This window comes from Odontesthes bonariensis, chromosome 16 (genome assembly GCF_027942865.1).
Source record: "Odontesthes bonariensis isolate fOdoBon6 chromosome 16, fOdoBon6.hap1, whole genome shotgun sequence".
NCBI classification, from domain to species: domain Eukaryota; kingdom Metazoa; phylum Chordata; class Actinopteri; order Atheriniformes; family Atherinopsidae; genus Odontesthes; species Odontesthes bonariensis.
In genome coordinates this window covers 28,732,546-28,746,843 of record NC_134521.1, presented here as the reverse complement: position 1 = coordinate 28,746,843, position 14,298 = coordinate 28,732,546, and positions in this window count along the sequence as shown.

The following is a 14,298-nucleotide window of genomic DNA, read 5'->3' as shown; positions in this document are numbered from 1 at the left end:
TGGCTTTTAATATGGTTATAGCCAGCCTTTTAGCTTTGTCATTAAAAATACTTTACTAAATTCGTCTTGTGTTTAACCTTTCGTTTCTTCGCAGCAGCAGCTTAAATTAAGTTTTATTCATAAATATTATTTTCAATAAATATATTTTCTTTACTCTACTGTCTCTGCCTCCTCAGTCACGATCTTGTGTCCTTACAGCAATTGGGTTTCAGTTGTCATATCCTGGGGTGCAAGTCCCCAGGTGGCGTTGTTTTACGGTGGCCAACACGTGCAAACGGCGAAACAAATCCAACAGTAAAACGCTGCAAGAGAAAAATGCGGCAGTCACAAAAACAACTGGAGCACACGCGCTGCAAACCCCGAAACGCATGCAAGAGAGAAATGCTGCAAACATCAAAACACATGCAAGAAAAAAACCGCACTGCAAAACACAACGGAAGTTCGCCAGGCAACTAGGCAGTCTCGACCTGTGGGATAGGGGATCGACTATGGGAGATCTACAATATTAATGAAAGAGAAGTGTCAGGTTCAAATACCTACAAATTCATAAAGGAGAGAGAGATGTTTAGGATTTTTTTTTTATACTCATGAGGAGAGCTGATGAGGAGACGGCTTTCACAGCTTCATCCTGATCACTCCAACCATATCCTCACGCCTCCATTTTATTAAGAAGTGGGTGTTAACAAACGGCTCTCAAAAGAAAGGAAGGGGGATCCAGTTTAAGGCCGCATTCCTAACAGTGGAATTTATGACCTTCACACAAATGAGCAAAGCACAACTTTGCTTAAAACTCTTAATCAATACAAAAACAGAGTATATATGGGATAACTAACATAAAATGTATTTACAACTCAACAAGAAGAAAGTCAAAAGGTACGTTGTCCTCATGTCTTTTTTAAATCACTTGGCCGTAATCTTTTACCTTATTATAGAAGATCAGCGAAGTTATGTCGCTATAATAAGGTAAAAGATTACGGCCAAGTGTTTAAAAAAGACATGAGGACAACGTAACTTTTGACTTTATTCTTTTTCGTTCATTCATTATTCAGTGGACGTCTGGTCCATTTATAATCATAGTTCAATCATAACAAAACTTCCATTCCCTCAGGATCAGCCGTGGGTGGAAAAACATGAATCTAGTGAATAAAGTCTCTTTTAGTCATCTCGTAGAAAGCTGCAGTTTTCAGTCACAGCTGTCAAAGTCAGATCTGGAGTCGAAGCAAGCAGCTGAAAATGTTTCGTTGTGTTCCGTCAAACAGTTCAAATGTGTCTGAATACCGCGACCTGAGCGACTGATTAAGTGTGTATAGAAAATGGATGGATGGATGGATTTGTCTGTATAATGTCTGGAAAACTATGATCATTTTTGTGATAAGAAATATAAGCAGGTTAATGTCAAGTTCTTGGAGCTTCAAGATCTTTTCTGGTTCTCAAAACAAAAACTAAAACTTTGAGTCTTGTGAAAGCTCTAGCACATCAGGGGATACTGGAAACTATCAGCCAACCCAAACCAAAAGTCAGAGCTATATCTGGATTTAGCTGATGGATTCTGAGAGCTGAAGCTTCAAGATTTTCTCTCAACCTTACAAAAAACTGTCAATCTTTGTCTTATTGTACGTACCAGATGCAGTTCTTGTGCAGGCCCTCTTTAGATAAAGCTCCACTCTTCTTCTGGTGCTGTCAAGTGCAGCTTTGATGTTGCTGAAGAGCAGACGGAACTTTGTGATGATCCAGCAACTCTGATCTACATGCAGAACTATGCTGGTGCTGGACAAACTGCAAAACGTCTACAATGCTGCACTTCTGAAACAGTTTGAGTGGTGGAAAATTGTAGCCACCAGGTGAAAGATGGACATCAACATCATAATCATCAGCAACTGTAACTTTGGATTGATCTGTGTCCTCTAATTGAGTGTTGTTTGTGCCTTCTCATTTAAGGGGTTAAAATTAGTGACAGGACAGCCTCTCCTCGCAGGAGAAACTATCCATTGTATTACAACTTGTATTCGTATTGCAAATGTTGAACACAAATTCAAATAAAGTTGGTACAGTATTGAAAAATAAGCTCTTTTTAAAATAGAATTTTATCTAATTGTGGATAGCTTGAGCAAAATATATTTTATTTTTTCTCATCTTCTCCATTAAATTTGGTAATGAACATCATTTTTTACATTAGCATGAGTTTTTTTTTTTTTTTTCCCTAAATGCCATTTAAGTCAAATTACTTGAGCTCAGGCTTTTCTCCCATCAGATAAGGATGTTCCAATAGTCCTAAAAGCACACACTTAGACCTCCAAATTTCCCCATAGGCGGTGAGTCCTAGTTGCCAAGTCTCAGCCACTCGGGACTCGCCAGTGAGTTCCTCCTCAGGTCTGACTCCGGGGAACTTTTTTAACTTGATATCCAAAAAGTGCATCTTGCTCTGACCCATAATGTGGAAATCACAGAAGACTAAAGAAAAGATGCAAAGCAGAACTTACAGGAAGCAAGAGAGACAGAGAGGCAGGTTGGTGACTTCCTGCTCAGTGAATGATGTAGGTGGTTGGTTGCTCTGCACATCCAGCCAGGTTTGGTGCAGTGCTGTGATTGGTCAGTGGTCTTTTTACTAAGTATACCAACAGTGAGGCATCATTACCTGAAGCATAGCTTCAAAGCTGTCTTCCATGCTGCTGTGGCCCGAGCTGAGTACCACTGTGTTCAGGTCTGGACTGTTAAATAGAGCAAAGATAACTTTTTACATTTTTTTTATTTCATTCATGTATTTCTAAAAAGCACACAAGCCCACAAACTTACACTTCTACTTTTTATATTTCAAAAGATCCCCCAATCTATTAATAGTCTAAGATAAAAATCTGCTCTTGTTTTATGAAGTTGTTACAGCAAGAACAACAATCACAGTGAACTAAATTCTGAAAAGGAAGTATAATCTTCTTTACAAGAAGTATAAAGACATAATCATGAAGCAACGTAAACCTAAAGGAAAACCGGCTGTAAATGCCAGTTGGGTGCTGTGAAAGATTACTCTACAGCCCAGTTGATATCAACACGGTTTTAAATAATCAAGTTCATACGCAAGACACACATCTAGGTAATGGACTCCATCCCTCTTTTTATGACTTCTTTTAAGTTTATTATTCTTTGTTTCTGCCAGCTCAGAGGAAACTTTCTTAAAGTAATGAATGGGAGGTTTCTTGTTAAAAAAACAAAAACAAATCATGAATTGGGTAAAGGATGAAATATGGAATGGGTCTGTTCTGATTACATAATTACTGTTGCTCCGGAAAAACTTACATTTTCTTCTGTGAAGCCAGAGGCGGAGAGTAAGAATTAGGAGTGCAGTTCCGAAAAGCACATCACTGGCCTTACTTTATAACACCGTGGCACTTTTATTTGCTTATTTGTTTACATGCCTGCCAGGTATTTCAAGTTGAGCTGCTGCTCGTTTTTATATCAGACATTGTTGCACTAAACTACAATGTGAAGAATTTGTTTATTACTTGATTACTTTTTTTGTTCTTGCTACCTCACAGAAGTGCTCTGTTTATAAGTGTTAAATGATAAGATAAGTGAATAAAATGAAAAATCAGGGACATCCTGGATCTTTTTCTTCGCCGTTCTTCATTTTTCTAATGTACTGTAGAAGTATCGGATCGGGACTCGGTATCGGCAGATACTCAAAATCAAATGCCTCGGACTCGAGGCAAAAAAACCTGATCGGGACATCCCTAGTAGAAAGGTTGTCTGCTTCCTGAACCCAGACTGCCAGCTGGTTCCACAAGAGAGGGGCCTGATAACTGAAGGCTCTGCCTCTCCTATTCTATTTTTAGGAACTCCAGGAACCACAAGTAAACCTGCAGTCTGAGTGTGAAGTGCTCTCTTTTGAACTATGAGATCTTTCAGATATAATGGAGTCTTATTGGTCAGTATCTTAATTTAACAATATACTGCAGTATTATCATACCATTATGATTTGCACATACTTTATAGTTGGAACTTTGTGATTTGGTATAATTTGGTTGGCAGCGAGGCTACTTCAGGCTATTTTGAGCTGGTTTTGTATTTCAAAACTGTCACCTGTCTAAACAGTGAGATAATTCCTTGCTTCTGGAAGGGCATATTTGATGCTGGTCTTCACACAGCAGGTCCACAGGAGTAGCTTTTGGACATATTTGAAGCATCAAAGCAGATGAACAATTAAATGATAGGTAGATAAATCCAAATGTGCTTTTCAAATAACAAACTGCACTGACAGTTTTTTTTTATGAATTCAAATGCTTAAATATGCTATTCAAGCAAAAGTGCAAAATTCAATGATCCAACAAAATGCTGTATTATCTTTATTACTCAGTACTTTTAATCTGAATACATTCAATTAAATTGTATTTATATAGCACCAAATTACAACAAATGTCATCTCAAGGTATCAATAATACAATCCAATTCAAGCCAATTGGAGTTCAATTCAATTTAAGCATAATTCAATCAAATCCCAAAAAATTAGATTTAAAATGAGTCCAATTCATACATACAGAGCCAATTCAAAAACAATTTCCGATCATCTAAGGAAACCAACAGATTGTACTGAAACTTCTCATCAGTCCAATCTCCCGTCCTGAGCGTGCATGAAGCGACTGTGGAAAGGAACGACTCCCTTTGAACAGGAAGAAACCTCTGGCAGAACCAGACTCAGGAAGGGTGGCCATCCGCCTCGACCAGCTGGGGTTTGAGAGGAAAGAAAAGAGGGGACAACAAGCACCATAACACCATTCAAAGGATACCTGTTGGAACAGGGAAACACAAGTTAATAACAACAATAATGCCAAATGTACATCATGTCGTATGAGAAACTAAACGGGGGAAACAAAAGAGCAAAGTGAGGAAAGGTGTAACATAAGAATGCATCACCCCAATAAAACGTTTCCATTAGGATTGTCTTACTATGTGAGTAGAGGTGAGTAGCACCATCACTCTTTCCGAGAGGGTTAAGACCTTCATAAGTCACTGATTATAACTCTGCAAATAAGCACATTTAGAAAATAATTGTGATGCGTTAGCAAAACCTTCTATATCAGGAGTATTAATCAAGATTCTAGAAATAGAGACTCTTTTCTAGTAAGTTTAAAACCTTCCTTACTCAACTGATAATAATTCCGCAAATGAGCACATTTCTTAATAGATTATATGTAAATAATAATTTGCTATATGTATTGTGTGTATGTGGCCCCGAACCTATCCTCTGTGGACTCTTTGTTCATAATGGCCTAAAACCTTATGTGGTTAGCAAGGCCTTGCTTCCCCATAAGTACCATAACAACACAATACTGATTAATCCAAAAAATTCACATCATTTCCATACTACTGACACTCAAACATTGCATACGGCCATTAACATTACCAGCAGGTTCGTCCACCGTTTGCAGCGAATAGGAGCGAAAACCCGATGTATCCGGGAAAAATTCACCTATGGCCCCTAGTTGCACTTGGCGACCGACCAACTTATTACCGTTCTAAGTCTAAGGTCCCGCTCCAAACAGCCGAGTCACCCCACTGGCAATTGACATTCTAAAAATGATTCATTATCAGCCTTTAAGAGGAATCAGCTAAACACTTTACAAATGAAATACAACACATTTAATTTTAACCAAGGCTCGACTATATGAGTATATTAGCCTCTTGAACAATTATGATTAACTTTTCTTTTAGATTATATATCTTTCTTAGATGACCACGTGACGAGTCGTGTGGTCTCTTGTGGTCCAATCCTGTCACTCTTTGATGCTCGGTTCTCCTCTTGGCTGAACGTCTGTTCAGCATTCTGATCCGGAACTAATCTTGGAAGGAGAGGTCACCAGTACATCACTTCCCTGAGGGATATTCAGCATCCCCTCCCTAACTAATTTTCTTTTGGGATAATTTTGTTGTGTAGTTCTCCACCATCATCTTGGCATGATGGGAAAGGCCTCCCAGAACTCAAGCTTATGAGTCCTCCGGCCATACGTCCTGTAGTGGTTCTGAATCTGTAGAATAATATTAGCAAATCTCGCAGCGCAGTAGTGCAAAATGTCATTTGCACTGTATTTTTATACTTAGGGCATCTCTCTTTGAAAGGTTCAATTTCAATGCCCAATTCATTCTTAATTTATTTTTCATATGGACCCCAAACAAAACCAAACCAAAATAAATAACATAAATAAAAATCAAATAAAAAATCATAAAATAAACATAAACCAAAACAAAACAACTGGCCAGTTGGTATAACCCTTGCTTTTAGGAACCAGAATAGTCATCAAACTGCTGTGCAGCCCTAATGAGAAATCCAGTACCATCACCTTATTTTTGCTGTGAAAAAACTTCAAATCATTTAGGGAACACATCATCACGATCAACATCAGCACAGTTGGTATACTCCTTGTTTTAAGGATTATTCTGCTGTGGAAAAATCATCGTTCAGTTTTGGGATCATAACAACACACAAACAACACTCAACACCAGACAACACAGGTTAGGACAACAAATGACAGACAACAGATGACAAACATATATTGCATTTCTGGGTTTGCTCAAGCAAACGTCATATTTTCATTGGGGCCTAAGTATACAAACAGTGGTCTTCATATTATGAGTTTGATTCCATGTCTTCCTCTTCCAGGTCCGGGACGTCTTAATGCAAAAGAAGATACAAACACACACAGAATTTTTGGGAAAATTGGAGAAGTTTTAGTAAACCATGATTAATTGTTAATTAATTGCCGAACTGCTCCACTGCAGTTTCTCCTCCTGTGTTGTTGTTTGCTGTAGGACAGAAATATTTGTAGTTAGATCTCATTTTGGTATCAGCACAGCATCAAGAAAGCAGACATTTTTCCAATGACTAACTGATTAACTTGTTTAGGTTAAATATTGTCTGTCCTCTCTTAATTCAGGTCAGAGCGTTAAAAATAAACTTTCAGCATAATCTGCTTTATTCTTACTTGTTAGTTAGTAATAATGTTGTTTAATTCTTACCAGTGGCTGCGTTTTTTGATGCTGAGCCGTACACAGATAGTTCAGGATCAGCATTAAGTTTTTTCCGGTTCTAACTGAATCAGAAACACCTCATGTGGTATCAACGGTGTGACATCAGAGCTGTTTCTAACATCACATGATACCATAACATGTTTCCATACAGATATTAAAAACATAGGTTCATTTTATTTCTTTATTTATCCTAATTAGAAATTAGAAAAAGCTCATCTTCCCAAAAGACTGAAGGAGGTATAAAGCAGTTTTAAATTTTCAATGTTCTCTTTCACTTCTACCATGTCTGAAGCAGCAACCTTGGTTTCCAAATTATATTTGTAAAACACCGGTGGGACAACCTTTATTGGCAAAATCTTTTTTATGTATGAAGCTTCACATTTACACATGCATAAATAAGTGTATTGTGTCATTTGAGGGTAGACTTTTAATGTAAACTGGACCCTTCATTGACTTTAAATGATCCTTATTTACTCATTTCTTACTAGTAAATCCCTGACTGTCTGTCAAGAAGCTGTAAGCCAGTGCCTTTGTGAAGTGTGAAGTTGCTCTCGTTGCTTTTGTGTATGTATCCTTGCAGCCACTGGTCCAGAGTCCAATGGAGTTCTGTGTGCTCATCCCATAAACCCGCTTCTCTATCATTTAGTATCACAGCATAACCCACTCCTGTACAGTTCTTGAAATCTTCTTTCAAACTAATGCAGAACAAATGTTGCTGATCCATCTTTGCCTCAAAAGGCACATACAGAAAAATCACTATTTGAGTCTGAACTCACTATGGACAGAATATCCTTTATTTTTGTTTGAGGATCACGTTGTGGTCCCTGCTCCTGATTTTCCTTCCAGTATGTGTGGCATGTGTGTGTGTGTGCGTGGCTTTATATGTGAGTGTGCATGTGTCTGTATGTGGCCTTGGGTTTCACTGCTTTGTTTTATCTGAAATATTGTCTTGGATGAGAAGTGCTATGTAAAGTGCTATATAAATAACGTCTGATTGATTGATCGATTTAGTGTAGTAGATTAAAAACTTTCTGGTCATCTCTAATGGAACGTCTTCCGATGACCCAAAACAACTAATTACAGAACATTTCATTCATCCCATTCATATCCTTTTTCTATCAACCATCACGCCACCTATTGGCGTTCTTCTCCTTCTCCCTCAGGTAGCCCTTGTCCCCCAAGCCGTTAGTGCCCCTTTGGGAACACCCCCTTTGGGATCTCCTCAGCCCCCACTCACCATGGCCATCGCTTGGCAACCGAACCTTTTTCCCACATTCACACAAGTCCTCATACTGTCCCAAAAAAGGGTGTGGACAGGGTATTTTTCTCCCCGTCCAGGCCTCATATAGGACAACCTGAAAACATTCATATATAGGTCATATATTATATATCATATAAAATAGTAGGTTAAATAATGCATAATATAATGCTTAATAGGGATAGCTTCAGCCAAATTAAGTCTGTGTCTGCATAGATCGTCATTTTGGCTTTCTAAGCTGCCCTGTGCTCACTGTTTTTAAATGCGCCATAAAAACAAACCTTGACTTGTCTTGTTATGGCTCAGTCTTTGCTGCAGCTGTCTTTCTGTTATTCTAAACCTATTTGCTTCTTTGTTAAAAGAGCATATTAATTGTTTCATAGATCTGCTGCAGTTAAGCAGTTAAATGATTTAGTTAAATAGTCAAATGTTTTAGTTTGAATCTAAATATTGGTGATAACTATTGACTATTGAATTGGTGACCAGAGACAGAGGAAATTTAGAGCAGCTAAAATTTTAAAGTCAAGTTAATATCTCCTAATAACAATAAAGGCTAAGCTTTAACAACTTTAAAATGTTATCAAATTGTTTGACATTTGATTGTCTGGCCGTGATATTAAATCCTAAATCCTGGTCTTTTAATCTATGTCATATGGTCTGACTGCCTGCTCTCAGTCCTGCTTCAGGTGAAATCAAAAAGTTTCAACTTGTAGAACATTTTTCAGATTGTATTTTAATTAAAGGAGCAAATCTCCTAAACACTCTGCTTGTGTATTTGACTTTAGCTCTTTAAGAGAGCTGTTAAATCCTATGTCAGCAACAATTTGAATGAATGTCTCAAACACTGTTCTTCCTGGATTTATTGTTTTTTATCTCATCTCTGTGATTTTTTCATTGTAAAGCTGTTTTCAGTTTATCTACATACTTTGGTGTCTTTCCTAATCATATGCATTTTAAAATAGATGGAGTACAAAATTAAACCCCTATTATAATCAGTACATCATTATAAACTCAGGCCAATGATCACTCAGAGTCTGTTTGGATTGTTCTCACTCTCAGGGCTGAATGGGAGAAAAAAACATGGTTGAGAAAAGACAATCTTAGGGTGTGCGCATTTATGACAAAGAGAACAACTATAAAATTAAATTGGGAATATTATGGCTCAAAAAGCGTTTGAGGCTTTTCATTATTCATTATTCATTATTCCTGTAATGCTGCTGCACAGCTGATCTTTAGTTAGAAGCCTCAGGTCAAGCCTCCAAATCTGTTAATTTTTTTAAGGTCTCTTATTAGTGTTTTGATGCTTTGACGCTGAAAAAAATTATTATTCCTGTCAAGAACATTTGGGATCAAATATATCATATATCAACTTTTTCCTTCTGTATTATGCATGTGCTTGATTCTTACTCTCTCGTTTGTTTTGAAAACATTTTGAACACACACACTCAGCCTCAGTGGAGCAAACCCGCACACTCTTTTTTCTGCATTTCTCCAGTCCAATTTATCTGTCCCTCGTTTTTCTTCTCACCCCGGGACCATTTCTTCCATCTTTCTAACGTGTCAACCAGCACCGACCCCAGCGAGCCGGATTTGCATTTTTTCCAGTCGTCAATCAATTTTTGTGACATATTCAAAAGTTATACATGTGTTATTCAAAGTATATGGAAGGCCTTAGTTGCCCAAATGCTGAAAGTAGTGAAGAAACTGTGTTCTGTGCGCTCCACCTCTCGGGGTTACCCCACTTATCAAAGCATTTGTTTATTCCAAAACTTTGGGTCACACCATAAAAATACTGATTTCCCCGAACAAAGCGACCCGTATAAGCACGCGCAGCCACTTGTTCTCCCCCTTTTTATCTATACCAACCCCAATATTGAACAGAAACCACTCGAGATCTGCTGGCGCAGTCAAATATCTTCGAGCGGCGAACCCCACCCCACAGTTGCATGAAAATTAAAAAATCTGACCCTGTGTCCTACAGTATAAATTTATTCTTGTCAGACCGACTGTCTCGGGATTATAGACCGCTTCGCACCCCGGAGGTCTCAATCCCTCGTTCTAACTTTCGTCAGAGGAGAAACCTTCCGTGTCGGAATTCCACTAATTTTATTTATTTACTTAGTTGACCCCCTCAATTTGGGGATTTTATAAACTACTTCGGCCACACCTAGCTATTAGTGCACGGAAACAATTTGAAGACAAGCTCCCCGCATGGGACATTCATTTATAAAATGAATTTATCTTGTCACTTTGTTCGAATTCACTTATCAGGACACTTATTCACTTTCCCTATGTGAGAATGTGTATTATACTTCACGTGTTACCATTCAATGCAAACATCAGACAGTACATTAACACTTGGATTCACTATGACCAGAGGACAACTTAATTCAGACAACTTCATTTAGTTTACCCAATATGCAGATATTTCACATTTAGTCATCAAGTGGTGTTCTGCTCACCTTTTCTCTGGCGCCTGATTGTCTGAAAAAAGCTGTCCCTCCAATCACCTCGACACGTCCTCCCTCGGACGGGGTCGGTCGCACGGCACGGTGGTCCTTTAGCCTTCGAACCTCGTGTCACGGCACCATTTGTTAGACCGGAGTAATTCAAGTGAAAATGAAGTCTTTATTGGTATGGCAACAAGTGGAGCATTTCAGCGCTGGTCTCAGTCTGACAGAACTCTCGCAGGAATCCGTCAGCCTGAGCCCCGTATCCCCGGTTACACCTCGTATATATGTCTCCTAGTTTCCCGAGGTGGATCCCTTGTTGATCAAATGTGATTGGATATGAATTGTCTAACTCAAATAATGTCTGTGAGGAATTCAAATAATGTGTGTGTATCAATCTGCCCTTGGTTTCCCAGACTTTCCTGATTGTTTTGTCTGTCTACTCCTGCATCACTTAAGGTCATATGGAAAAGTACTGAGACTTATTTCATTCCTAATGTCTAAGAACAAAGCCAATTATAACAGTACTCTCTTATATGTGACACCCTTTAACTGATTATATAATCAATAATAATAATATCACATCAGTCTGGAGCTGAAACCTAAACAATAATTATTTCAGACCTCCAAACTGAAATCCTAATGAACAGAGCAGAGGTTCCTATGATTTGTGTTAGATACATTTTTTATAACTTTAAAAAAAAAACTATCAAAACCATGAATGGAACTCAAATCCATGATGGTTAAGTGGGAGAGTGTGGAGAACAGGAAACTCACACAGAATGAGCTCAAGAGCACGGAGTCAGATTGACTACCTCTTCATCAAATGACATCCTGTGTGTTTAGACAATTTGGTTGGCAGTGATGCATATTCATGCTGGGTTGAGCTGCTTTGTATATCAGGATGTCACATGTTTTTTTCTGAATAAACAGGGATTCATTTCATTGCTGCTGGAAGAACAGAATTTGTTATTCAAACATGTTCACAGATGGCAACACAATGGGAAAATAAGAACAATGGGCCTCATGCAAGAACATTTTTGTATTTTTATTCTAAATTTCTCTTACTTTTTTCGTACGTAGGTCTCGTACGAACACGCCACGTCAGATTCAACAAACGCTCTTAACTTGGGAAAAAGTGTGTAAACGAACTGCGTAAATGATGAATGCCACCCGTGCGTATTTAAGTGCACGAGGATAGTAGATTTGCACACTCCACGCTGAAAATAATACCATATTAGGCTGTGCTTCCTCTCTCCTGTGCCAGGAAGTGTTGAGTGTCATGAAAATGGCATCAAGGCGCAAAAAGAACAACTTTACAGGCTCTGAGATTGAAGTTCTGCTTTCAGAGATCTAAAAAGGAAAATCTGTCATTTTTAGCAGTGTCAGCAGTGGAATTACGGGACCTGCTAAAGCAAAGAAAATGGAAGCAATTACGAGTGCTGTTAATTCCGTTTCAATTGTAGTTCGTAATGTCACCGAAATAAAAAAGAAATGGTCTGATATGAAAATGGCTTACAAAAAAAAAAAACAAGGGTGGTGAGGACGTGGACGTGTGGTGGAATTGGGTTTGATCGGCGTGTTGCTCTAGCAAGCTGCATATTTGCAGCAGCACAGTCCTTGGCAATCTAAATCGCGATGCTAGCCATTTGTCTGTCTACACGGTCTCGGAGCACACATGCGCTAAGGCATGTAGCAAGTCAGCCGCTGGTTGCGCTTCCCATTGACCTTGATATATATCCTACAGAGTCAAATGAACCTTCAATTAGTGCATAATTTAAGTCAAGCAGAATATGGTCAGCATCATTATGGGGTATAATGTATGTATTTATTTATGTTTGCTTCAAATTAAATATACAATCCATTTGTCAAGCAAACTTGATTGAAATAACAGTGGACTATTTTATGAAACTCAACAGGTCTGGATCACTCAGTAAATTCTGTTCATACCAGAAAGAAAACGTAAAATACGAAAAGATTAGAGAATGCGCAAATTCTCTTAAATCACTCGCACGACGCACGACTTAAGAACAAATGTGTGCGTACGAACGGTTGTTGCATGAGGCCCATTGTTTCTTAGACATTGATTGATTTGAATTACCCAGCAATATTATTAGTATTATTAGTATTATTATGATTCTGCTTACATGCAGCAGTAGCTTCCGGTCTGTGGGATCAGGTGTGCCCACTTATGGGAATCCTCTGATCAAGAGGAACAAGAGGTAAAACACCAACGGTATTCTCAGCCTAAAACGAGAGCAAATTGAGTAAAAGTGCATCATGGGAAGACTCTGAGCAGTCTAAGCCTATACCAGCATGACTTAAGACGGGATTCAGGGTTATTTGAGCCATCTCCAAATATAAGCTTGATCAATACCAAAAGTTTTGAGTATAAATTTAGAGGGTGTGTGCCACCTTGACCCAAACTGACAGCTGGTTCCACAAGAGAGGGGCCTGATAACTGAAGGCTCTTCCTCACATTCTAATTTTAGAAACTCTAGGAACCACAAGTAAACCTGCAGTCTGAGTGTGAAGTGCTCTCTTTTGAACTATGAGATCTTTAAGATATAATGGAGTCTTATTGGTCAGTATCTTAATTTAACAATATACTGCAGTATTATCATACCATTATGATTTGCACAAAGTTCTCTGATTTGGAAAATATGGAACATGGTCTTAATAACATACTGGAGCTTGGTCTCTCAGAGCTTTGAATGCAAAAAGAATTATAAATTCTCTCCTAGATTTTCCAAGTAGCCAATTTGGAGAAATTGAAACTGGAAAAAAATGTAACTTCACCCACTGATTCCCATCAGAACCTTCACTGAGACACACAGGGAGGGTTGGTGACTTACAGCTTAGTCATTTGACTTGGGTGGCAGCGTTACTTTGAATACCCATCCAGGTTTTGCACCGTGTTTTTATAGTCCATCAGTGGTACATCTGAGCAGTGCTTGACTCATATTACCGAAAGCATTGACAGAGAAGCGTCATTACTTGAAGAAGAGTTCCAAAGCTGGTGTCCCGGTTAGTCCAGCTGAGTGCTGCTGCAAGGTAAGAAACCGACTCCGCTTGGGCTGTGGGTTTTTACACACAGGAATGATTACAGTAAACAGCTCATTTCAGATCAATTTTGTTTTCATTATGTGTTGAGGAATTATTGACACTTTTAGTGCACAAGTGTGACGGCAAGTTCAAGCAGGGTGTACAATTTTTTAATTGAATAAATTAAACCTCTTTATTGTTGAATACAGTCTTTCATAAAGTTTGCCCTTGCTGTGTGTGCTGCAGACTCTTAATCTGTCTTTATCGGTTCTGTCTTTGTAACTAACTTTTCAATATCAGTGATACTATTTGTCAGTTTAACTTTTTTCAAGCTTCACTCTCTGTCAGATATTTTTTGCTCTTCAATCATGCAACCATGAGTGGCTGACTTTTTACTCTTTTATTAAATGTGAAGACGTTAAACTAAATGACATGATTATTAGGCAGAAACTCAGTGGAAAAGTTTAACACAGAATCAAAGAGAAAAAAGAGTTGTGATGCTGTGCTACATTTTAAAGGAGCAGTATG